Source organism: Mixophyes fleayi, chromosome 4 (genome assembly GCF_038048845.1).
Source record: "Mixophyes fleayi isolate aMixFle1 chromosome 4, aMixFle1.hap1, whole genome shotgun sequence".
In the NCBI taxonomy this organism is placed as follows: Eukaryota; Metazoa; Chordata; class Amphibia; order Anura; family Limnodynastidae; genus Mixophyes; species Mixophyes fleayi.
The window spans coordinates 284,732,610-284,757,477 of record NC_134405.1 but is presented as its reverse complement, the minus strand read 5'-3'; the positions used below and the strand labels follow the sequence as shown (position 1 = coordinate 284,757,477).

General features: G+C 40.0%; 1 long non-coding RNA gene across 2 annotated transcripts in view; it reads right to left on the bottom strand.

Annotated features, from left to right (window-relative positions):
- Positions 1-15,761: 15,761 nt before the first annotated feature.
- LOC142152806 (uncharacterized) overlaps positions 15,762-24,868 on the bottom strand; it is a 36,354-nt gene continuing 27,247 nt past the window's right edge. The window contains exon 4 of one of the 2 annotated variants that reach the window (XR_012691397.1): positions 15,762-16,170. This is a non-coding gene — a long non-coding RNA (uncharacterized LOC142152806). Of the gene's footprint in view, positions 16,171-22,806; positions 23,221-24,868 lie in introns of those variants that run through there. The other variant, XR_012691398.1, reaches the window with a different exon arrangement.

Sequence of the window (24,868 nt, the reverse complement as noted above, 5' to 3'; positions counted from 1 at the left end):
GAAACAACTCCCCACCTTGCATATGTGAAAAGTTGCTTAAACTAGCACAAAAAAGCATAATTTATGCACATCTAACTAAAAAAAGCAACCATCGGCATCAGCACAACATTCACAAACACCCAATCACTAGCAGTTTGCTATTGCAGGTGACCATCATTATCATCCTTAATTTGCACCTTCCCTTGATCACCCGCAAATAATAAGGCTTGGACGAGCTTATATGAGTCTGTGTCCCAATCTGACCTTACTGTGCTCAGCATATGGTAGAATGTCTCTTGCCTTGTGCCTCTAGGTGCACATGGACATCAGTGCCAGAATCACACGAATCAGCCTAATCACATATGCTGGTGGCCAGCAATTTCACGCAGTGTACATTATGCAAACTGGTGTAGTACTCACTCTGCACCAGTCCAATATGTTTTAGCTTACAAGTTATAATGACATGTTAGCGATCTAACTAATTTTACAGATTAAAACTGGACTGTGTTTACCATATTTTACTAGTCACCACTGGCACGATAGATCAGCAGCTGTAGCCAAGCTAATAGTTGCCTTCACCATTACGATCCCATAGAATTTAATATCTTCACAGTTCTCTACAACTAGCGATCAGTGAAAGGGTGAGAGAGATCATATAGGCCATGTCCTACAATAATGGTCCAAATTCAGCAGGCAGAAACAAAGGACAATAATAAGCAAAGCTAAGGACATGTGACAAGAAACAAACCGAGGGCTATCAATATTACATCTAAAAAACCAACGGAACCTACATTAAAGAACAAAAGCCTGTAATTGCTACCTAAACCATGCCCGGCCTAGGCTTTTACATTGCCCATACCCCAAGGAGGACCTGCAAATATTATGACTCATTATTTAGCAGGAGGTAAACAGAACAAATAAACAAAGTGACATATTGTCCTTAAGCCAAACAGAGCAGAGCGAGAAGATTTATTTCTAGCGTACTCCTCACAAGCATCAATATATGCCTTATTTCAGTTTTCTCTTAGGATGGATGGATGACAATTGGGTCTAATATACATTCACCTGGGCTTGTTGAACTTGAGGGTTAGATCTGGGCAGCAATTATTTGTTCAGCAGGGAGAATGGGAATGTTTTCAGATAAATTGTTGCGCTCATATAAATAGCTATGAGACAGAACATCAGCTTTGATAAGTTTAGCCTGTGTTCTAAGTGTAATGATAATGTTGAATAGAGAAAATAAAGATCATAGTGTAGCCTCTCAAGATTTCAATATACAATATTTTTAAATACCATGAAAGCATGAGGAAAACACTTTCTAACCAGTTGACTGCTATCAATTTTGGATTCCTAAATTGTAATTTCTCATTGCAGAGGAATATCTAGGACAATAGCACAGGATGAAGATTTGTTGGAGTTCCAGAATACTGAGAGAGCAGAGCCCAAACACCAACTATAGAGACACTATCTTGCAAACTGAAGGTTTCAGGTATCGGGGTGACCCAACACTGGAGCTGAGACAACTACCTGTTTATGTTTTGTGAAAGCTGAATTTTCTTCTGAGGGCCAATGGTTGTGCCCCATTTTAGGTCAAACAGTAAATCTTAATAAATTGCCATTAGTAATGGCATTCCAGGATCCACATGTTGCTCCAAGCTGGTGATTCACAGCTACGGAACTTCAATATATTCTCCAGTTTGACATGCAAAAAAATTCTCTAAGTTTGGCCAACACTAAATGGATTTGATTCTGATATTCCTCCAAGGAACTGAATATCAATATTTCATAAATAAAATATAATTTACACATTGGCTAAAAATTGTCTGAAGATGTAAGAAAAATAACATGAGCATTAAAAGGACTAATTTACATTAAATTATGATACCCACCTCTGGTGGCAAAGATCATTTTTCATTCTTGAGAAAATATATGCTCCTTTTAAATCTATTTTAGTGAAGATTTTAGCTTATGTATTTGGTTTAACTTATTTGTACCTGTCATTCTATTCAGGACTTGGTAGTCTTTATAATATGGAAACCTCCAACTTTTTTACTTACAAAGTAAAACCCTGTTGTGGCAGGAGTAGTGGAAAGGTGAATAAAACCATGGTTAAGATTGTCCTCTATATCTTCCTGCAAAGCTTTGCAGGAAGATATAGAGGACAAGACAAGACAAAGCATTAACTATTCCTCTATGGGGAATTGTTTCATGTAGCAGATTAATATGTCCTGTATATGGTCTTTAAGGTAGTACTAACTCATCAAATAAATTGACTATTTAGAATAACATGATGCTATCATTTGTGGAACAGCAGAAGCAGCTGAAATAGGTTTACTGAAATGATTTTGAATAAATATGAACTTAATTTGGTTATTTCAATCATGTGCCAATCAATCAGAGGTTAATAATACTGCTACTAACGAAGACCAAAATTTGGAGATGGTACCTAGTAGCCTAGATGATTTCTCCAGGCCCATCCAGACATTGGAATTTCCCAGTTTTCTAAGACAGACTCAAACCAGGTGACATTTTTTTTTACCACAGTAAAAGCATAGCCCTAAGTTTTGATGACATGTTCTGAAGATACTATGGTTTGTTCTGTCATAAATGTAATCAGTGGGAGTAGAAAATCCTAAATCTATGGTTAATCTTAATGGCTATTTTATGGTGCTTACAAAAGTATCAGAGACAGGATCATGTATTCTATGACTAAAGAAAGTCTCAAAAGAAATTGACTACAAAGGACATGATCATTTTCTTCAAATGACAACCTTAGAGAGTGTATAGTAGCCTTTGCAGAGGTGCATCTGTTCAGGTCATTGCACAAGTCCCAAAGCATCAAAGAAAACAAATTAACTGAATATTGGGGATTCAAACTAAAGGCCCAAGTTGAGGATCTCATTGAAGCCCCTTGCATGCTGGCCGTGCCATGCCCACTTTGGTTGCGTTGCATAGAGACTACTTTCAAGAGATCCTGCCCTGCACTGTTAAATAGGGCAGCAGAAAATTGGATTTGATGCTAAATTTCTTTGCATATCTTTTAAACTTATGTTTGCTTATTTTGCTAGTTTGTACTATTCAAAACCAGCAGTTAGTTCAAAAACAATCATGGCAAAGCAAAAGTTTCTCAGTGTTGGTTTGAGTCAATAGAAATGTGTTACTTTGGATTATAATTTTCCAGAACCCATATGCGTTTGTATTAAAGGATTAGTTGGAACAACTGTGAATGATTAAATGCGTTTCCAGATCACATTTTTTCTGCTTCGCAAATGACCCCATGGGACTCCAGTGAGTATAGATAAAAGCCCTATGCAATGTGTAAGTGCTTAATTTCCCGTGCAATTTGTATGTCTAGTTGAGGAAAGCACCATTTAATGAATGAAGTATTGTTTCTAGCACAGGCTTAGTCAAATCAAAGCTGCCAAAATGGATAGCAAGAGAGGAAACTAGTTCAAGTGCTGTGTTGGCAGAGTTCGGTCATAATATGTTGATTGAAAAGTGAAGGTTCACTGGTCCTGTTCTCCTGTTAATTGTCTATTGAGCTTTCCATTAAAAACATTTCATTTCATTCACTAACATTTTGGATCTTGACACAGTTTACATGTGCACAATGGGGTAATTCAAAGGTTGTAACCGTTAAAAGAAAAACATAGTACAAAGCTACCCACAATTTGTAGCCAAGGTAAGATTAGCAGCAGAAAGACATATTTTTATTTTTTGTCTCACCCTGTTTTTAAAATTATCAGTCTTTCTCTTTGCACATGAACTATACTTCATTACAGACATACAAATGTTTCCCTTTCACCTTTGGCAGTAATTCACAATAATACGAATTTTACAGGAAGAGTAAATATATAAAAGAAAACTAAAAATGCACATACCAAAGTTATTTATTACATGAACTTGGCACTTCAAGGACCTTTTGTCAATCTAACAGAGGTGTTGTGATTTGTTTATGTACTAAATAGAGTCATTGGTCAACATTTGCTCAATATTTAAACATTTACTTGAATCTCATAAGCACTTACCATAATAAGAAAGACTTGTGGTAGGGGTCCTTCATCTATATCTAGGGCAGTTGAAAGTATTTGTATAACATTGCCATAAATTAACAAAAACAAATTATTATCCTGCACTATAATTATAATTATTATGGTCTAAATTGTGACCAGAGTAGGGGAACAGGTGTATTTTCCTGGGGTAGATGGTAGTGTGTAGCAGCTGAGAGATCACACAAATCCAAGGTTTTAGTACAACTAGCCTCAGGCCGTTTTAAGAATCAAGAAAAAAAAAGAAACTTCAAAACAAAACACCTTGCCCGTCCAGCACTAACTAGATACAAGTCACTTTTGACTAATAAACTGAAACAAAACATAAGAAGTTCCAGCATGCTTTCTCTACTCTATATCACTGCCATTCACCACTTGCCCAGTACTTCTGTCACAAAATTAAGACAATCACTTTTAATAAAAACGTGATATATGTGCATGGAGTTTTTGCTTATAATTCTTGAAAAGCTATACATGTTTATGTATTCTGTATGGGTGTAATTTTACAATTATTATTCATATTTTATACAGAACTTCCATTTTACATGGCCAATCATTTCATACACAGTTTGGAATCGTCCCACACAGTCACATGGTGAGTAAAGTTTTTTACATGATGAGCTCACTCGCTAGATAAAAAATGCAGCTGAAACAGAATTGGATCACCCAGGTCCACAACACCCATTAGGTGACCACCAACGGTTCGTTGGGACCTTGGGGACACTCCTGCTGCAACCACAGCAACAGGGAGCCTAGGTCACCAAGTGGGTGATCCGCATTACTGGGATTGGGCGCCTAAGGACATTGATGCGCAAGGTGAGTGAAGGCTAGCTCGTTTGGTCCCACCCCACAGAAGAACTACTGTAGCACAAATTTCTGAAAAGTTAATGTTGGCTATAATAAAGAGGTATCAGAACACAGTGCATTACAGCTGGCTGTGTATGGTGCTGCATAGCCGCAGACCAGTCAGAGTGACCCCTGTCCACCACCAAAAACAACTACATTGGTCATGTGAGCACCAGACCTGGACCATGGAACAATGCAAGAAGATGGCCCGGTCTTATGAATCACGTTTTCTTTTACATTATGTGAATGGCCAGGTGCATGTGCGTCTTTTGCCTGAGGAATAGATGGTACAAAGATGCACTATGGGAAAAAGGCTAGTTGGCAGAGATATTGTGATGCACTGGGCAATATTCTGCTGGGAAACCTTGGGTCTTGGTATTCATGTGGATGTTACTTAGACACGTACCACCTACCTAAACACAGTTATAGACCAAGTACACCCCTTCATGGCAATGGCAGTGGCCTCTTTCACCAGGCTAATGTCCCCAGATGTCAATCCAATCGAGCATCTGTGGGATGTGCTGGGTAAAAACAAGTCCGAACCATGGAGGTCCCACCTCTCAAGTTACAGGACTTCAAGGATCTGCTACTAATGTCTTGGTGCCAGATACCACAGGACACCTTCAGAGGTCTTGTGGAGTCCATGCCTCGATGGGTCAGAGCTGTTTTTGCTGTTTGTACATGAAGGGGGCCTACACAATACTAGACAGGTAGTTTTAATTTTGCGGCTTCCTGTTGTGCATATGTATACATTTAGCAGTAAGTAGCAAATCTAGCTAAATAGTACATATTTTAAATGTACCCTATCCGCAGCGCAAAATGGTTTTGCCAGAACGCAAAATTGCACCTTCTAGATGGATTTACTCCTAACTCTAAATGAGGTCCAACATATTTTCCTAAAACGCCTACAACAGAAAGAATAATTATGTTTTGCAAGTATCATTTCATTAATTATTGCACGCAATCAAAACACCTGCAGAGAATGTAATAAAATGCACCATTGCCAACTGCCTTGTGTGAATAGTCTGCATCAACTTGTCTGCATCATGATACAGCATCTTTGGGTGTGTGCAATGTTATTTTGCTGCTTAAGTTAAAACTAGTAATGTCTCTGTGTAATTAATATTATAGTGATGACTGAGAGAACTGAACATTTTGTACACTACAAAATAATAAATATGATTTAGTTTCACAGAAAAGGTTCTCAACCTTGGAAAATGTATAATTTAGGTATAGTATCCATTGCACTGTCTTAGTATTTAACATTAAGGGGCATATTCAATTAGCTTCCGGAATAGCAGCATCGCGCGGCCGTGCACATAAAGTGCAATTATGTTACCGCCACATCTGCGGTGTAGCGGTATCTAGAAGGAGGCGGCCTCGCGTAGCCGCGATCCAGGATGCTAATTGAAAATGTCCCAAATTAATTATGGAACAACAACAATTTACTTTTTCCCTATGACATATTTTCTGTATTATTTTCATATGCTCTAACACCTAACCTTTCATAGACCTTCAAACTTTCATCATAGTTTTCTTTGTTTCAAATTTGCATTTGTCTCCTTGCATATTGCCTTAGTGCCTTTATTAACATACCCCTAACCCATTTATGACAAACCCACAATCCTAATTGGCCAGAAACCCATCTCAGCTGATTGACCTATAGATCTAGAATAGTTACATGGGGTAGCCTCACAAGCTGGGCCTCTCCTGGAAACTGAGTAGGTAAAGTGATTATGATGAGTTTATAGAGGAGCTTACCATAAGTTATTATGAAACAGCACAAGACATCTACAACATAAATTACAATTTGGACCTCAAAGCTGGACTTCAAACCTTGTATTTGAAATCCACATTAGCAATACCTGCTACTTACACATTATTGGCTGTTATATATCTTATATAATCATTCTTAGCCATCAATACTGTACACCTGCTTTTCACCCTTCTTTACTGCCACAATTGACCTCTAAACAACATCCTCTGGAACCCATTGCCAAACTTAAATTTTTATCCCCTCTTCTTACAACATTCTATTCTACAATACCACAAAGGGTAAGAAAGCACAAATCCCTAATTTGCCTCCTAAGTCTTATTCCCCCCTTGCTGCTTTCAGGTGACATCCCCCAACACCGCCTCTAACCACACCTATTCAACCTACAAAATATTTAAAATACATCATTTCACACAAGATGCCACCAAATTGGTGATTCTCTCGCTCATAATTTTTCACTCCAACTATAGCATCCTGCCATGTCTGGCCTGCGATTGTCAAGACTATCCCTTATACAATCAATCATGAAAGTTGCTGCATAACTTATCTATACATCATATGGAGCTTTTCTGTCAGTCCCTTCACTGACTATAAACTTCAGAATCGAACTCAAAGGGGTATATTTACTAAACTGCTGGTTTGAAAAAGTGGAGATGTTGGCTATAGCAACCAATCAGATTCTAGCTGTCATTTTGTAGAATGCACTAAATAAATTATAACTAAAATCTGATTGGTTGCTGTAGGAAACATCTCCACTTTTTCAAACCCACAGTTTAGCAAATATACCCCAAAGTGTTAATCCTTGCCTACAAGTCCCTCTATAATTTATATAATTGTTATTCTGCTGCACTGTCAAGTGTTCCTCCTACTTCTTAGATTGTAAGCCTGTTTGGGCAGGGCAATTTTTACCTTATGTTTCATGTTTATGTGTCATTGTATATCATGTGCTAGCATCAAGATCTCTGCAATGTACATAAATAATAATAATTGTGAAATTATAAATGCTCGCTTTACTTTCCTGATTGTGCAATTCATAACATATGCAAGGAAAAATGTAAAGCCTAAGAAGACATGTTATAAAATATGTGAATCGTGTAATATACTTAGGGCTCTGTTGCACATTTAGTCATAATGAACTACAGACAGTCTCAGCCTGGGGCTTGAAGGACCCACCGGGGGAATACAATGATAGGGGCCCATCAAATAGTGTGAGTGCACTGCTGCTAAGAGGGTGTGGCCAGACACCAGTTAGGTGAAGCAAGCAACTAGAGGCAGCACTGATTATAATTACTGCTATTAATTCTTTAATATTGGTATCACTCAATATAGCCAGGAAACTGTATATGTTATCAATTAAATTAGTAAGGAGTAAATTATGTCAATATGCAAAGGAGACTGCACATTGCATTCACAAAGGGTAATACCATGGCGGTATTGCAAGTAAAACAAAGCAGGTATTCTACTGTTATGCATAATAATTTGCCCGCTACTAGTGACATACAATACAGAGAACATCCTAGTGCCCCACATACAATATAGAGAGCATCCTAGTGACCACCATACAATATGGAGACCCAGGGCAGTCTTTCCCATTGGGCACAATGGGCAGGTGCCCGGGGGCCCTGCAGCCCAGGGGGGCCCGTCGGAGGCAGCAAAAAAAACAAACCTGAAAAAAAAGAAGAAAATACTTACCTTGCTGTCAGTTGGCGATCCGGCTCCCTCCATGGTCTCCTCCTCCATCACGCTCGCAGTGCATGTCGGGCGTGACGTCATCACGCCCGCCCGACATCCATTGCGGAGCGATGGAGGAGGAGACCATGTAGGGAGCCGGATCGCCAGCTGACAGCAAGGTAAGTATTTTCTTCTTTTTTTTCAGGTTTTTTTGTTTTTTTTTGCTGCCTCCAACAGGCCCCCCTGGGCTGCAGGGCCCATATATATAATATTTATATATATATATATATATATATATATATATATATATACGTATATATAGGGGTATATATATATGCACTGCTGTGCCCGGGGGCCCAAAATGTTGATAAGAGGGCCCTGTGTAGACCATCACATTGATTGTTAAACAACGCACAGTTAGTGCCACACAACATAGAGAGCATTCTATTAACTGTCATACAATGCAAAGAGCATCCAAATGACAAAAATACAATGTAAAAAGCATCCAAGTGATGGCCATATAATACACAGACAACAGTGTACAGCCACATAAGAAGTCTCAGCTCTGCACTTGTTTTCTTTACACCCTCTACCATGAGAGGGACACACAGAATACACACCTGATGGTGGTTTAGATATTCACACAACTACTTACCTGCCTGAAGTATCTGAAATCAGTATGTCACCTTACTCAGAAAAAACATTGCATCTTGATAACGGTTGTGAGTACCTTTTGTTCCTGACAACAGTGCACCCCACTAAATAAATCACTAACTTCCTTCAGAGGCCATCACGGAAGGTAGAAGGTGTGTAAAGTTACCTTTGTGTCCACATGAGTCCACATGACATTTCTTCGCTTCAAATTCAGGAATTAGGGGATTGGACATATAAATCAATGCAATACATAGAGAGGTGGCTAATTTCTTCTGGGAATTAACTGCTGGCCCATGACACTGCTGGTGTAAGACGGAAATGATCCCCATGGCGTTTAGGTCAATATATTATTCTTTTATAGTACAGAGTAGGTTTCTATCAGACATGTTGTTAACAATTACAAAGAATGGAAAGATTGAAAAGGAGACTCACATAGGCCAGAAAGAGATTGTTAACTTAAGCTGGGTACACACTACAGAAATTTCAACCAACTTTTTATGCCGAGCGATTTTACATGCGATCAAAAGTCCGATCGCTCGGTCCATGGACTGCATACACACTAGCCTTGTTTAGGACGATAAAGGGAAGAGCGGACGTCCCATTAGCGACTTTTTACAGCCATGTTGTCGTGAGCAATGACTGTAATTTCGTACTCACTGTTGTGGATCGGTCAGAAGTTTATACACACTACATAGCGGAAACGAGATTGGAACGAAATGAGGCGACAATTATCCATTTGGGCAGACTTTCGACCATTGTGTCACTACACACACTGACCCGACTTTTGAACGAGCGGTCGTATGTCGGCTGATTTAGCCAATTATTGGACGAAAACCGTGTAGTGTGTACCCAGCTTTAGTGGCAGTAACTTCAGGAAGTCACTCTCTTCAACCATATCTGTAGCACTTAGAAACAGTCAATTAGTGAGTAACCATAAATGGCCATTTATGGTGTACTTGACCCTGCCAGCTGATTGCTAATCATGGTAAGAAGAATAGTGTTTTATCTGGATTTCTTTACAGGTCTCGATAGACAGTCTGTCCACTGGTCCCTTCTGCTATATACATATCTGCTATCTCTTGGCTATCCACACAGCTTCCAGTTACATAAAGATGATGCTGGGTTTGCATCGGGAATAAATTGCTGTTCTGAAATAAAGTGGCTAATGTTAGGATTTTAGCTAGGAATAGTTTCAGGGTTTGTTTGGATTACAATCTGTGTTAATATTTTAGTTTAGTTAGGGTGGGTCTGTGTAATCCCTAACACACACCTTAATCCTATTCCTAACCCTAACCATAACCATTTAAATAAATGAAGACACTTAGCAAGATATAATAAATGTCAGGGTTCATTGGATGAAATTACAGTGCAGGTGTGCAGAGCAGCAACCAGCTGGATGTATAATATGTCTTTTCTACTCATAAACTTACTCCAAACTGCTCCACTTTTTAGACTCATTAAATAGCCCTATAAGGAAAAACCCATCAACTTGTTCTAATGCTGTCCATATCCAAAATGTAATTTTAGATCTCAAGTATGATATATAATATCATGCCTGTTGTGAATTATTCTTTGTGGTGTTTTGTGATATCTTTAGAAATGTTAATTTGTAAATTAAAGTAAGTGGAATTTGTGCATGTTTCTGATTGCTGCCAAAAGTAGGTATTAATCAAATATTATGTTTCTCTCCTTGGTCATTTTAGACTTTGTGAAGTATGCACTTACAGGGTTTTTACTACTGTGGCTGTCCAAATGTATGTCAAATTATTATTATTAATTTATAAAGTGCCAACATCTTATGTATCGCTTACAAACTAAGTAGTAGATACACGGTATAATGTTTACAACACATTACACATGAAATTGTATGAATGAAACACTAGCCCATGCAACTGATACAGTAGACGCACTGTCTGCACTGCCCCGGCATTCAGTAGCTACATGTATTGAGCTCCTCCATTTGGGGCTCAGCACACACAGCATTGTGCTGCCCTAGCAACACAAGAGCTGTTGACACAGATTAGTGGTGGCTGGGGGCCACAGGGGGAGGCCCCAAACGCTGTCAGTAAGGGGTGGAGATACACTTGTAAGACCCTGTGCTCAGAGAAGGGTCCTAGATTCAGTGGGGCACAGATCATTAATCTTTAAAAGAAGAACAAGCACAAATGCAGAAATCAGATAAAATATTAGGTTAAAACTGAGGCTCTATACCTAAGCAGAAATTCAAAAGGGAAAATGTTTATTTTAAGGGGGGAGTACAATATTATAAAGAGAGAACAAACAGAACTGTCAATGCCAAAAATCTACACACTGGAGTTGAAGAGAACTTGCATAGGACATTATTACCATTATTACTAAAAAAATATAGCGAATCAGCAGAAATTAGTGCTAAGTAGCCTTCTATGTCTAAACTCTGATCTACACATGAGTCAAAAATAGCTGAACTTAAAACAAACAATAAAACATAAACATGGCGCTAATGTTACTGTGGTTAGCTGGAAATATGGTCACATGAAATCCGGGTTGCCTTGTTTGTTTTGTGTCTCTGGTCATTTTTGGGACTTGAGAGAAAGAAGGACACATATAAACTTTATTGGAATCAATTATTTAGCTTGTTGTGACATTTATTGCATATGATAGTTTGTCATTAATATCATGTTTATGTCTTATTGTTTGACATAGGGCATTGCTCAATGGAAATTTGTTGATAATATTTAATTGTTCCCAGTCAAAGAAAGCAAACCAAAAGTTCAAATTAATAAATGCAAATTTGCAGATAAATATGGTTCATATGGTTCATACTGCAAATAACCTATAGAAAATGTAGAATGGAATATTTTCACATTGATATATTATATGTTTTTTGTTTTCCAGTGCCAAAAAGAAAAAGTATAATCTTCTTGCATGCAGGAAAAACAAGATTCTTGGATTCCACTATTGGGCAAAGCTCAAGTTCATTGGATTCCACCATTGGGTAAAGGTCAAAGGCGCCACCTACACTGATGAAAAGCCTGAAAAACCAGTCCATACAGTATGAAATCCTGAAGGCTGTCAAAACCAAAGATACATTTGGCCCTTTAATTCAAAAAGTTTGAACAATATTATCTCAAGATCTCTGGAATTACACATGTTTAGATGAAAATGAAGGTTTTTTTGTCATTTGAGTCGTATCTATATCTACAAGTACCAGCAGCAAAAAAAATGCTTTTCCCTGGTCAATGAAAACGAGTTAAACAAGATTATAATGTTTGATTTAGTTGTTAAGATAAAGGAGTTTGTGAGCAATGTGTTGAAAACAGTTTACCAACTTGTGCCTCACATTGTGAAATCATTTTGGTAATACCATCATTATGCCTTAAAAATTTGTTTAAATAATTTTAAAGTTCATTAGCTTTGAAATTTAAGTAACAAAAATGAATAGTTAATATGCGTTAATCCTCAAAAGCTGACAGCTCTTTACTATTTATGTTGTCTGTTGAATGGAATTCTTGCTATTGACTTAATTCGGTATCTCTGGACAACTGCGCAGTACGATACCGCTTCTCTTATTTTGCATACTAGATTGCTAGATTTGTTCTATATGCCGGACTGTTATCTAAGGGGTTTATTTGTCTAACAGAGAAAAACTCGGAGATAGCATGGGGAAGCCTATTTAACAAGGAAAATGGAGGTACAAGTATTGCTGCAATCCTTCTATTATTGCCAGCTCGGGATAGCGATAGCAGAAGAAATTCAACGGAAAAGTGTTTTATTTAAATTAAACATTATTTAAATGGCAGTTCTTTAAAAGTATTTTTTATTTTTAATATATTTTCTCTGGGTTTTTTTCAAAGTTCACTTAGTGGAACTGAAATCCCGAGTGTGGGCTTGCGAGTACGGACGAGCCGGGTCAGTATCGCCGAAGCAGTTGAGTATCGCTCAAGTGTCTCAGCGACCTTCTATTGATGAGTCATAGCAATAGGTGATTTTCAATCACTGCAATAAGCGGCAATGGAAAACCAACCCTATTGCCATGTCTTAGTGAATAGACCCCTTAGTGCTTTTTTTTAGTCTGTATGATGTATAACCAGTGTCGGACTGGGGCATGAAGGGCCCACCGGGAATGCAACACTAGGGGCCCACCAGAGGTGGTGTGGTCAGCCATCATAGAGGCGGGACCAGACACTAGAGGGGGAGCGGTCAGCCCACAAAGGACAGCTAGCACCTTAGTGTAGTATATAAAGAATGCAGTGTGTGTATAAAGAATACACAGTCTTGACCTGCCTCTTAGATTGGGCAGAACAGTCACCAAAAATCAGGATTGTCCCACTAGACCAGGTTTGGCTAACCTGTGGCACTCCAGGTGTTTTGAAACTACAAGTCCCAGCATGCTTTGCCAATATATAGCAGCTTATTGCTGGAAGGGTATGCTGGGACTTGTAGTTTCACAACACCTGGAGTACCACAGGTTAGCCAAGCCTACACTAGACTCAGAACATTTGACAGACTGTCCTACCTGTTGTTGTCACTTTTACTACCTGTGGCTGCTGGTTTCTTTAGTTGCGGCTTGTCTGCATCCTGGAATGTTGAGGGCCCTATTTGGAAAAAATAATTGGTACATTTAGAAACGCCAACCATCCCTGCCATTAAATCAACAGCACCCACATTTAATAATTAGGCCTCTCTCCAGCCTCAACATTAAAGTAATAGCACTCACATTTGATAAATAGATCTATTTCCGTCCAACCAACCCCAACATTAAATTAATAGTATTCCCATTTAATAAATAAACCTATTACCCTCCCTCCAAACGGCCCCAGCAATAAATCCATAGCATTTACGTTTAATACAGCCATTTCCCACTACCATTCCTAGCATTAAATAATTAATATTCACATTTAATAGATAGCCCCCCTCCCCACACTCAGCCTCCTCCCCACACTCAGCCCCACATTCAACTATAGACCCAAACCAACTCAGCATTTAGTGTTCTCTGTGCAGCTATAGTACTCTCAATTCACACTATATATACATATATATTCTTTATTGTTTCCCAGGAGTTGTGGTGTTTTTAACAGTGTATAGAACCAAAGCAGGGGAACTCTCTTGCTAAGCCTTGTGACAATACCGTTTGGCTAAACCATCTACAGAATTTTACAATGATAATGTTTCCGTGATGTATAAAACAAAAGTTTTTCATTAATTGTGTACACTGGTATTTTCACATCCAGGCAAACATCTGAATAATGAAAACTTAAGTTTATTTAACACAACGGAGCTATAGTACTTTTTATTAAAAGGTTAAACAATTATACCATAACAACTGAATACGTTATAATTATCAGTCTCTCTTTAGCCAACCCCTGGGCACAGTCCTGTGGTTACTAGCATTCTCCCCCTCTTACAGCCAGCAAGGCAGTCCTGCTCCAATGACAGCCTGGTTTTGGGGCACACGCTTATACAAGGCTCACAGGCAATGAGGAAAAAGATATCTGGTCCTTGCAGCCTCTGCATCTTGTTGGTACAGCATGAGTCGTAACCTCTTGCTAGTACTGGTTAACCTGGATCCCCCTCCTGTGGAGGCTTCTGGGTACAGGTTGGGCACTCCCAATTCTGGCTCCTCGATTGGCAGGGAGTGAGGTGCTACGCATTACTTCTGGACCTCACATTGGTTGTTGCTCCACAAATTCTGAATGTAATAGACTCCCACAATAAATGTCAACAAAGGAGTCTAATCACTGCTGATTTTACTTAACCCTTTATAGCTTTTTCCTAAGATCCAGAGCATTGTACACACTTATGGTGAATGCTAGTCAGCTATCTGTGTGCAATTTAACAGTACCTGCAGACTGCAGTACAAAGAGGGGGGAAAAAAAGAGGTGAAAAGTAACCCTCATTCACTGTGGGAAACGAGTAGTAATAGTAACCCCTCTTTTTGCCACTTACCTTACCTTGAAAAGCTCCGGCATCCTGCTCCTCTGGGCGGCGCGGCTAGTGACAAGAAGACAGCCGCGGTAGAAACTCCGTCCTCCTCCCCTGCTGAAGTTCACAAAACACTACCGCGCAGGCGCAGAGAGCCAAGGCACGGCTCTCTGCGCCTGCGCGGTAGTGTGTTTCTTACACAGACGACCGTCTACGAGGTGCTCCCTGCAAGCCCCGCCCCAATGTCGGAGGGGGCGGGGCTTAATCGCGGCTGGGCCTACCGGTCTACAGCCCGGCTGGCCGGCAGGCCAGTCCGAGGCTGTGTATAACTAAATGTTTACTGTATTTAAAATATGCATAGTATAGTGTTTAATAGTCATGCCATGACATTCTTTAAAGCACTACTCTTCTCAATGTACTTTGAGCACTTACACATCAACATTCACGTATTAGCAACTATAAAAGTACTGCTTTATTTTACCTCAGGAACAAATCATGGACATTTTTTCAATAATTAGGAATATTTGCTCAGATTATATCACAGTAGATTATGTTTTTTGAGTTAATATTTTATTTTAAAGCACAGATTTCTTTATCATGAAAACTGTACCATATGTAGACATTTTGCATGCATGAACAAACTGATTAACACCAGAAATAAGTGTAGTCAATTTCAAATGTTCTTGATTAGCTTGACATTTGGGGGTATATTTACTAAACTGCGGATTTGAAAATGTGAAGATGTTGCCTATAGCAACCAATCAGATTCTAGCCTTCATTTTGTAGAATGTACTAAATAAATGCTAGTTAGAATCTGATTGGTTGCTATAGGCAACATCTCCACTTTTTCAAACCCGCAGTTTAGTAAATATATATTTCGGTGTGTTTTTAGACTTTTTCATTATTTTACACTTTCACAGATCTTATACCAGTTTTTCCACAAAAGAATGAGGGTTTGACTGTATTTACACATGTCCGCAATGTAAAAAAAAATAAAAATCTGAAATGCAACTTGTAAAAAGTTTCTTTGTAGTAAAACCTTAAATGAATGACTAATTTAGTAAAAGATAAGGCATCTCTACTCCTGCATGGTACAATAAAAAAAGACGTGCATACTTGTTTTGTCCTTTCATTCTCTCTCTCTGTTCAGCACGTGCAGTAGAATGACAGCAGTAACCTCTAACATAGACACTATTGCAAAACTCTTATTTCATTTAAAGATGAATCTTTGAGGGTGGGAGGAAGTTTAGTCGCTCCTTGTTGTGTCCGGATTTTTCTGGTACACTCCTAGTATCACTAGAATAGAGAAAGTTAATAGTCTGAAACTTTTATCACCCACATTCAAAAACTAACAACAGTAAAAAGAAATAAACAGTTTCCTGCAGTATATGGATCTGTAACTTCAATAGAAAAATTATACTGTCTAATACATATATATTTATATATATATATATATATATATATATATACATATACATATAGATATATATGTGTAGATAGATATATATATCTACATATATATATATATATATATATATATATATATATACATTGATCACTTTGCAGTCCCCATAGATTAATATGGGGACTGCAATGTTCTGCAGTGCATGAAACTTTGAAAAGCTTTGCATTGCACAGAAAGATAACACTATCTCAGGATGGCATTACTGCCTGTCCGGCTTCGCAGAATCTGTTACAGTGGAAGTGCTGTGCTCATGCACACAGCACTTTCTCCTTACACTGGCAGCCTAGCGCTGTCAGTAAATAGGAAAATGGGACGGCAGCAGTGCGGTCACTTTGCCGACGCTCCCAGAGTAGCCCCGGCATTATGCATTTCAGCGGTGCTAAAATATGAATTGTTGCATATTTAGTGGCACTGCATTGTAATGATGCATAGACCCCTGGGAGAGATTTACAAAATGTAATAGCAGAATATTCTGTAATAATACAAGGGAACTTTTTTAGTTGCTTAATTTATTGGCAGACATATGCTATGCCCATTTGAAATTCACAGCATTGATTACAATGGTGTAACACCCATTGTATCTTGACTTTGTACTGTACTTCCCAAAACTATATACAGTAGCAGCTACTACAGGTCAATTATAATCTTAGTCACTTAGACCTATTCACCTATTCACAATCAGGGACAGTTAGAATGGGTCAAGTGCTCTCTATTTAGTCATGAGGCCGTTCCATTTGTTCCATTCAATTGACATTTGGGCAATGTGCAAGATTTTGGAAGATTTTTCCCAATGACTACAATTTAAATTTGTTCATCCATAAAATTAATTACATACACATAATAAAAACACAAACAAATATTTTTCTATAGCTTCCATGTTAACCCTTTATTATAGGGTTTCTAATGAATCGAGTACAGGTAACAACACAAATGTCATTGCATTAGGTTTGTTAAATAGCAAGCCCTTTTTTTTCTCTACATATAGTTATTTATTTTAAGTTGTGAAAAGTCATTTACACACAGAGAGCTATGAACAGGAATGATATAATTAAGACAGATTGCTTTAGGATAAATGCACGAACTAACGCTAAGGCTATACAGTGCACATGTGTAATTGTTTACTGCTTTAGCAAACAATATATGTTCTAAAGAAGTAAAATTAAGCCTGGAAGACTTTTCCATATAGTTAACCTGATTAAATGTTGACCAGTTTAAAAGTAGCATATAATTTTCATTATTGTTATTATTATTCTATATTCAAAAGATAGTTAGGAGACTGGTGTCTTCTGTTTCAGCCAGATCTCGTTATCTGTTTTGTCTCTTATGGGCATCAGAACAGTTACATCAAATGTGGGTTGCACAGCATTACCAAGCAGCAGATTACACTATTTGTATGTTCGGGGGCAGGAATGGATGGAAGCAATTTTTCATATATACTTGTGTTCCAAAATAACGTATGATAAGCAGGATTGTTTTGAAAAAGCACATTGCATCCAGTGGTAGATTAGGTTATCAGGTGCAACTAATTTGCACAAATAAAATTACTCTTATAATGTTCAGTTGTGCAGTGTCTATTCCACATCAGTTCAAATGAAAAGTGTGTGACATACATACATACATGGAGCAAAAATATGTAAACAAATCAGTGTGGGGCTCCACTTAGTGTGCAGCCGAATACATATCCCAAGGTACCACTATACATCTAAAATATAACAAAACTCATACATAAATACATATATGCCTGCTGCTCCGGTTTCACCTAACTGTTTTTTCTAAACCCACCCATCTGCTATCTCTGCTGTCCTTTCTGCTTCTTATTCCCTGACTCATACTTTACATCTCTTCTTCCTCTTTTCTCTCCTTCTACCTTTGCATTCTTTTTATTCACCTCTTGTGCTCTCACTATTTCCTCACTACACTTGTAAGCCCTTACCATTCTTGCTTTCTGAATTCTTTCAACTGTATATTCCACACCTTCTATAGCTTTATCATCATTTACTCCTCTCCCACTTCTGTCCTCTCCCTCTATCCCCCTGCTTCCCATGTTCAACCTTTCCATATTGTTCCTCCTCCTCACTCCCCCTTCTCACTTCCCATCCCCCGCCCTATTTTACTCCTCTCATCTCTTCTGTGCCTCTGGGCCCCTGATCTAACATGCTGCCCCCTCTTACATCTTTTCCTCTCTCCTTCCTTTCCCAACTCACACCCTTTCCCTCTTATCCCCTTCGCTGCTCTTGTCTCATTGTCAATCTGTTTCTACCTACCTCCTCCCTCTCTTTCCCCCCAGCTAATCTTATCCCTCATGTCACTCCTACCTTCTGCCTCTCCCATTCATAAACCCCCTTATCTGCCCCATCTCCACTCCTCCCCTACCTCTTGCTCCCCTGCCCCTCATCTCCTGTCTGCTGACAAATCCCCTCTTATTTCTGCATCTCGTCCAATTCCAACCCTCTCTTCCTGTCATTCCCCTCGCTCCATATCTTACTCACCCTTGCAGACAAGCAACCCCAACAATCTCATCCACATCTCTCCTCTTCCCTCTCTTCCACTATCCTGTGGTATCTGGAATGCCAGATCAATCTGCAACAAATTGACCTCTATCCATGATCTCTTTATCTCTAGATCCTTCAACCTGCTTGCCATCACTGAAACCTGGCTATCCCCCGAGGACACTACCTCTCCTGCTGCTCTCTCTTTCGGGGGCTTGTCCTTCTCCCACACACCCAGACCTGGGGAACGGCAAGGTGGTGGCGTCGGCATACTCCTCTCATCCTGCTGTTCATTTCGGGTTCTTCCCCCTGAACCCCCCCTCTCTTTTTCCTCCTTTGAGGTACACTCTATCCGCCTATTCCACCCAGTCCACCTTCGTGTTGCTGTTATCTACTGTCCTCCTGGTCCTGTCTCCCAATTTCTTGATCACTTTGCCACCTGGCTCCCTCACTTTCTCTCCTCTGACTTTCCCTACCTGATCTTGGGGGATTTTAATATCCCTATTGACAATCCCTCAGACCCTGCTGCCTCCAAACTTCTCTCCCTCTCCTCCTCCCTTGGTCTCTCTCAATGGACCAACTCTCCCTCCCACCGCAGTGGCCATTCCCCAGATCTGTTTTTTTCCCACCTCGGTACTGTCTCTGACCTCATTAATTTACCTTTTCCTCTCTCGGACCACCATCTCCTCTCTTTTAGCATCTCTCCACCCCTCTCATCGTCCCCCAAGGTTACTCTCACCAGGCATAATCTTGACACAGTTGTTCCTACCACTTTCTCCTCCTCCCTGGGCTCGCTCCTCTCCCCCATCACCACTTTTTCTTGCCCTGATAAGGCTGTCTCCTTCTACAATCGTACTCTTACCACTGCACTTGACTCTGTCGCCCTGACTGTCACCGTCAAGCTTCGTCGGTCCCCACTAAACTTACCCGCTATCTTCAAAAATGCTCCCGCAGTGCAGAACAGCTTTGGAGAAAGTCACGCACTCATGCTGACTTCCTCCACTTCAAGTTCATGCTTGCATCTTATAGTTCCGCCCTTTCCCTCTCTAAACAATCTTTCTTCAAAGCTCTCATTTCTTCACAATCCTCTAACCCCCGTCGGCTTTTTGCCACCTTCAACTCCCTCCTCTCCCCTCCTCCTCTCCCACTCCCCACCACGCTCTCTGCCGTCGACTTTGCTACCAACTTCACCTCCAAGATTGAGTCTATACATCATGACATCTCCCAGCAATCCCTTCTTACACCACCCTCTCCCCCCTCCATGCCCATTCTGTCCCCCTTCTCACCCTCCTCTGCTGCTGCTATCTCCTTTCTCCCCTCCCCTCCAGCTAGCTCTCCCTCCTTCTCTTCCTTCACTCCGGTATCTGCAGATGAAGTCCATACCCTTCTCTCTTCCTCTCCCCCCTCCACTTGCACACAGGACCCAATCCCCTCCCACCTTCTCCGCTCCCTCTCTCCCGAAGCTTGCTCCCACCTTGCACACCTCCTCAACCTCTCCCTCTCCTCTGGAATCTTCACCTCCTCTTTTAAACATGCTCTTGTCTCCCCCATACTCAAGAAACCGTCCCTTGATCCCGCCTCTCTCTCTAATTACCGCCCTATTTCGCTTCTTCCTTTTGCCTCCAAACTCCTTGAACGGGTTGTCTACAACCATCTCACCTCCTTTCTTTCCTCTCACTCACTACTTGACCCGCTCCAATCTGGTTTTCGCCCCCTCCACTCCACTGAAACTGCCCTCACTAAGGTCACTAATGACCTTCTCCTCGCTAAATCCAATAGACACTACTCCCTTCTTATCCTTCTTGACCTCTCTGCTGCCTTAGATACCATTGACTCCGCACTCCTTTTGCAAACTCTCAAATCTTTAGGCCTATGTAACACTGTCCTCTCCTGGTTTTCCTCTTACCTCACCAACCGCTCCTTCTCAGTCTCTACTCATGATTCTATATCACCCCCTCTTCCCCTACCCGTTGGCGTTCCTCAAGGCTCCGTTCTTGGCCCCCTGCTTTTCTCCCTCTATACCTCCTCCCTTGCTGTCCTCATCCGCTCCTTTGGCCTCCAGTACCACCTCTATGCTGATGATACCCAAATCTATCTTTCATCCCCTGACCTCTCCCCTTCCCTTCTGTCTCGTGTCTCCTCCTGTCTCTCGGCCATCTCATCTTGGATGTCCCAACGCTTCCTTAAACTCAATATTTCTAAGACCGAGCTTATAGTCTTCCCCCTGCCAGGACTCTCCCACCTCCCCCCCTCTCTATTTCTGTTAATAACACTTCCCTCGTTTCTGTCCCCCAAATCCGATGCCTTGGAGTCCTCCTTGATTCCTTCCTCTCATTTAAGCCTCACATTCTGTCCCTCTCTAAATCCTGTTACTTCCACCTTCGGAATATATCTAAGATACGTCCCTTTCTCACCACGGAAGCCACGAAAACCCGTGTTCACTCGCTTATTATCTCTCGCCTTGACTACTGTAACCTTCTTCTCTCTGGCCTACCTGTTTCTCGCCTTGACCCTCTTAAGTCTATCCTCAATGCTGCTGCCCGCCTCATTTTTCTCTCCCACCGCTCTATCTCTGCGGTCTCCCTCCAACAGTCACTACATTGGCTCCCCATACCCTACAGAATTAAATTTAAACTCCTCACCCTCACCTTTAAAGCTCTTAGTCAATATTTCCCTCTCTACATCTCCAATCTCATCTCTACCTACACTCCTACCCGCTCCCTCCGCTCTGCCTCTGACCGCCGCCTCACTACTTCACTGATCACCTCCTCTCACTCTCGTCTTCAGGACTTTGCCCGGGCTGCTCCCCTGCTGTGGAACGATCTTCCACGTTCCATCAGGTTAGCATCTACTCTCAAAGGCTTCAAGCGTGCCCTTAAGACTCATTTCTTTATTCAAGTCTATCAGTCCTCCTAACTTTCTTGTCCTGGCTCTCTTCCCTAGTTAGTACCCCCATTTATGTGTCTCAGCCTCCCTCTAGGTTGTTAGCTCTCATGAGCAGGGCCCTCTTTCCTTGTGTGCTTCTTCTACAGTTCCTTCACCCTCTGTACCTCTTGGCCTGCTTCGCTAGCCCTGTTTTCCCTGTTTTATTAATCTTCGGCCTTCTTCTTGCTGATTTCTACTATCCCTTTCTCTATCTGTCAGATATAATCTGATTTGCTTTACCCTGTCACCTGTGTTTGTATATATTTGTGTATCATGTTGTGTCTTGGTTCTGTTTTCTGTATATGTAATGTACGGCGCTGCGGACCCTTTGTGGCGCCTTAAAAGTCAAAGATAATAATAATATATGAGGCGCTCACTTAATGACACAGAGAAATGAATGGCCTTCCCTATTGCAAGATATTGGCATGATGGAAAATTTGTCTATTCTGTGGAGTGATTAACATATCCTCATCTAAAAAACAGACTCACAACACATATATCGATACATAGTGTATTAGATAGATACCAATCAGGGATGAAACGTTCAAAGCTATGTGGATCTAGTCAATTCCACCGTGGAGATATAGATTACTTTAAAGCTTCAGGCATTTTTTCAACACTTCAACCCAACGGGGTATATGCTTACAAGATTCCAGAATATTTCAATATAGAAGGCCATTTATTTCTCTGTGTCATTAAGTGAGCGCCTCATGTACATATTTATGTATGATACATACATATATACATACATACATATATACATACACACATCTGACATACACCAAGGGCAGAGACGGAACTAGTGAGCTGTGAGCCCCAGTGTAGGGATACAGGGAGGAAAGAGCAGCAGGCACAATTATCTCCATGTGCCCCGATGCACGACACCTTACGTACCAATGAAAGTTAAACCACTGACCAAGGGGTATATTTATGAAGCTGCATGTTTAACAAAGTGCAGATGTTGCCTATAGCAACCAATCAGATTCTATTTATCATTTATTTAGTACATTCTACAAAATGACAGCTAGAATCTGATTGGTTGCTATAGGCAACATCTCCACTTTTTCAAACCCGCAGCTTGATAAATTTACCCCCAAATGTCAGTTAGAGTAGACCAGGCTTTAGACTGTACATTAAAAAATGCAGTAAAGTTTTCAAATCATGCTTTTGTCATGTGACTTTTCTTCTTTATTTAGTGTAGCTGAAATCTAAAGTAGCATCTAACAAAGGCGTGTGTGTCTGTGTCCTGGCTGGTGTTTTGAGGTTCAATAGAAGGAGGTGTTGTAAAGGTGCGTGCTCAGCTTCATGGAAAGCCTCCAAGCTGTTTCTGTCATCATAGAGATCTGGTTTAGACTAGCCCAGCCTGCGTCTCCGTGTTTACTACAAACATAAGAAGCATGCCTGGCTCCTGCCCGATCTTAACTCTCAAAGAAATATCCTTTTACTTGTGCTTCGTCTCTAGACAGCCTGATAGTATAAAATCAAAGTCAAGTGACACTTATGTACAGGACACAACAAACACATTTGTTTCCCACCTATTTATTTGATTAATCCACTGTGATAACACCTGTAGACAAATGCACTGACAGGTAACTTCAACATTGATGAAAGCCCCAAATTTAACCATAGAAAAGCTGAATTTACTTTAATTACACAATAAATACACTAAAAACTAACTGACTAGTGTGTTGTATATGTGTACCTGTATACGCACCCTCTATCAGTATGCAGAATGTATTAGAAATAACACAATAGAATATAGAGTTGTATATACATGCATACTTGCAATGTGATATGTATGTGGTGTGTGATGTATGTATTTGTGATGTGTGTACGGGTACTTAAAACTTCCATGCCGCAAACTTGTAAACCGGCAGAATTTATTGAAGTTAGGTTACCAACCCAGATGGAGCCTATTGCTGTCAGATTAATGGCATCAGGCGATGACCCCCAAAATGCAGTGGGCAAGTTTGATGGTGTCACAGTAACCACAGCCATACATTTTCCATAGTGATGTTTGTCTAAAACAGTGTTTCCCAACTCTAGCCCTCAAATATCCCCAGATATTGTGTTTTTACTGAGAGAGCAGGTGGGAAAATTATTTTCTCAACCAAAGGGATGTACTCACCTATGTATGAATAAAGAAATACTCAAAGCACGACCTGTTGGAGGTACTTGAGGTCCGGGCTTGGGAAACAGTGCTCTATAAGAAGCATGTTCTATTTGTATGTATGAGGTAAGTAATATATATATATATATATATATATATATATATATATAAATATATGATATGGGATAAAATGCGAGCCCCTGTTCAGCTCTATAGAGAGCGAAGGGGGGAGACCAGGAGACGATAATGGTATCTCTGGGCCCTTACCCAAATTTCTCTATGGGGCTCGGTGATGCGCTGTTCTGCCAATGTGTACATATGTATAATGTGCCTAATATAATGCGCATGCACACACACCTTTTAATATATAGACATATAGGTTATGTCCTTGTGATGAGTATAAAGCAAGTCTATGCTACAGCTACAGTAGATTCAGGACCATGCTTATTCTTATAAAGCAATTATTGAATATAAATATGCAATAAATATTTTCCTTTATTGTAGAGCATTAAAACTTTAAAACACTAAAAATTATGTTATATTACCTACTGAGTAGTCATTTTACACTCTAATTGCATATTTTTGGTCCTCCTTAAGGAATAGCCATAAATTGTATATACATCTTTAAGCTGCAATCTTAACAATGTAACCATTTTGTCATATTGGCTCTCATTTCTTATTCTTAGAACCCAAAAAAAAAACATGTAAATAGGGCTAGGATTAGGTAACAGAAGCGTCTTGCATAGGATACAACTTTATAAATTCCATTGAGCTCGGGTACTCAAAAGGATTAAATAATGTGATTGCCATGGCTGCTTAATGGTGGGTGGTGGGCATGTCTTGTCCTTGCTTTGAGTTCCAATGACATTGTCTCTGCACTGCAGAACATACTAAAACTATCTACATCTGGGGTACATTTACTAAACTTCGAGTTTGAAAAAGTGGAGATGTTGCCTATAGCAACTAATCAGATTTTAGCTGTCATTTTGTAGAATTTACTAAATA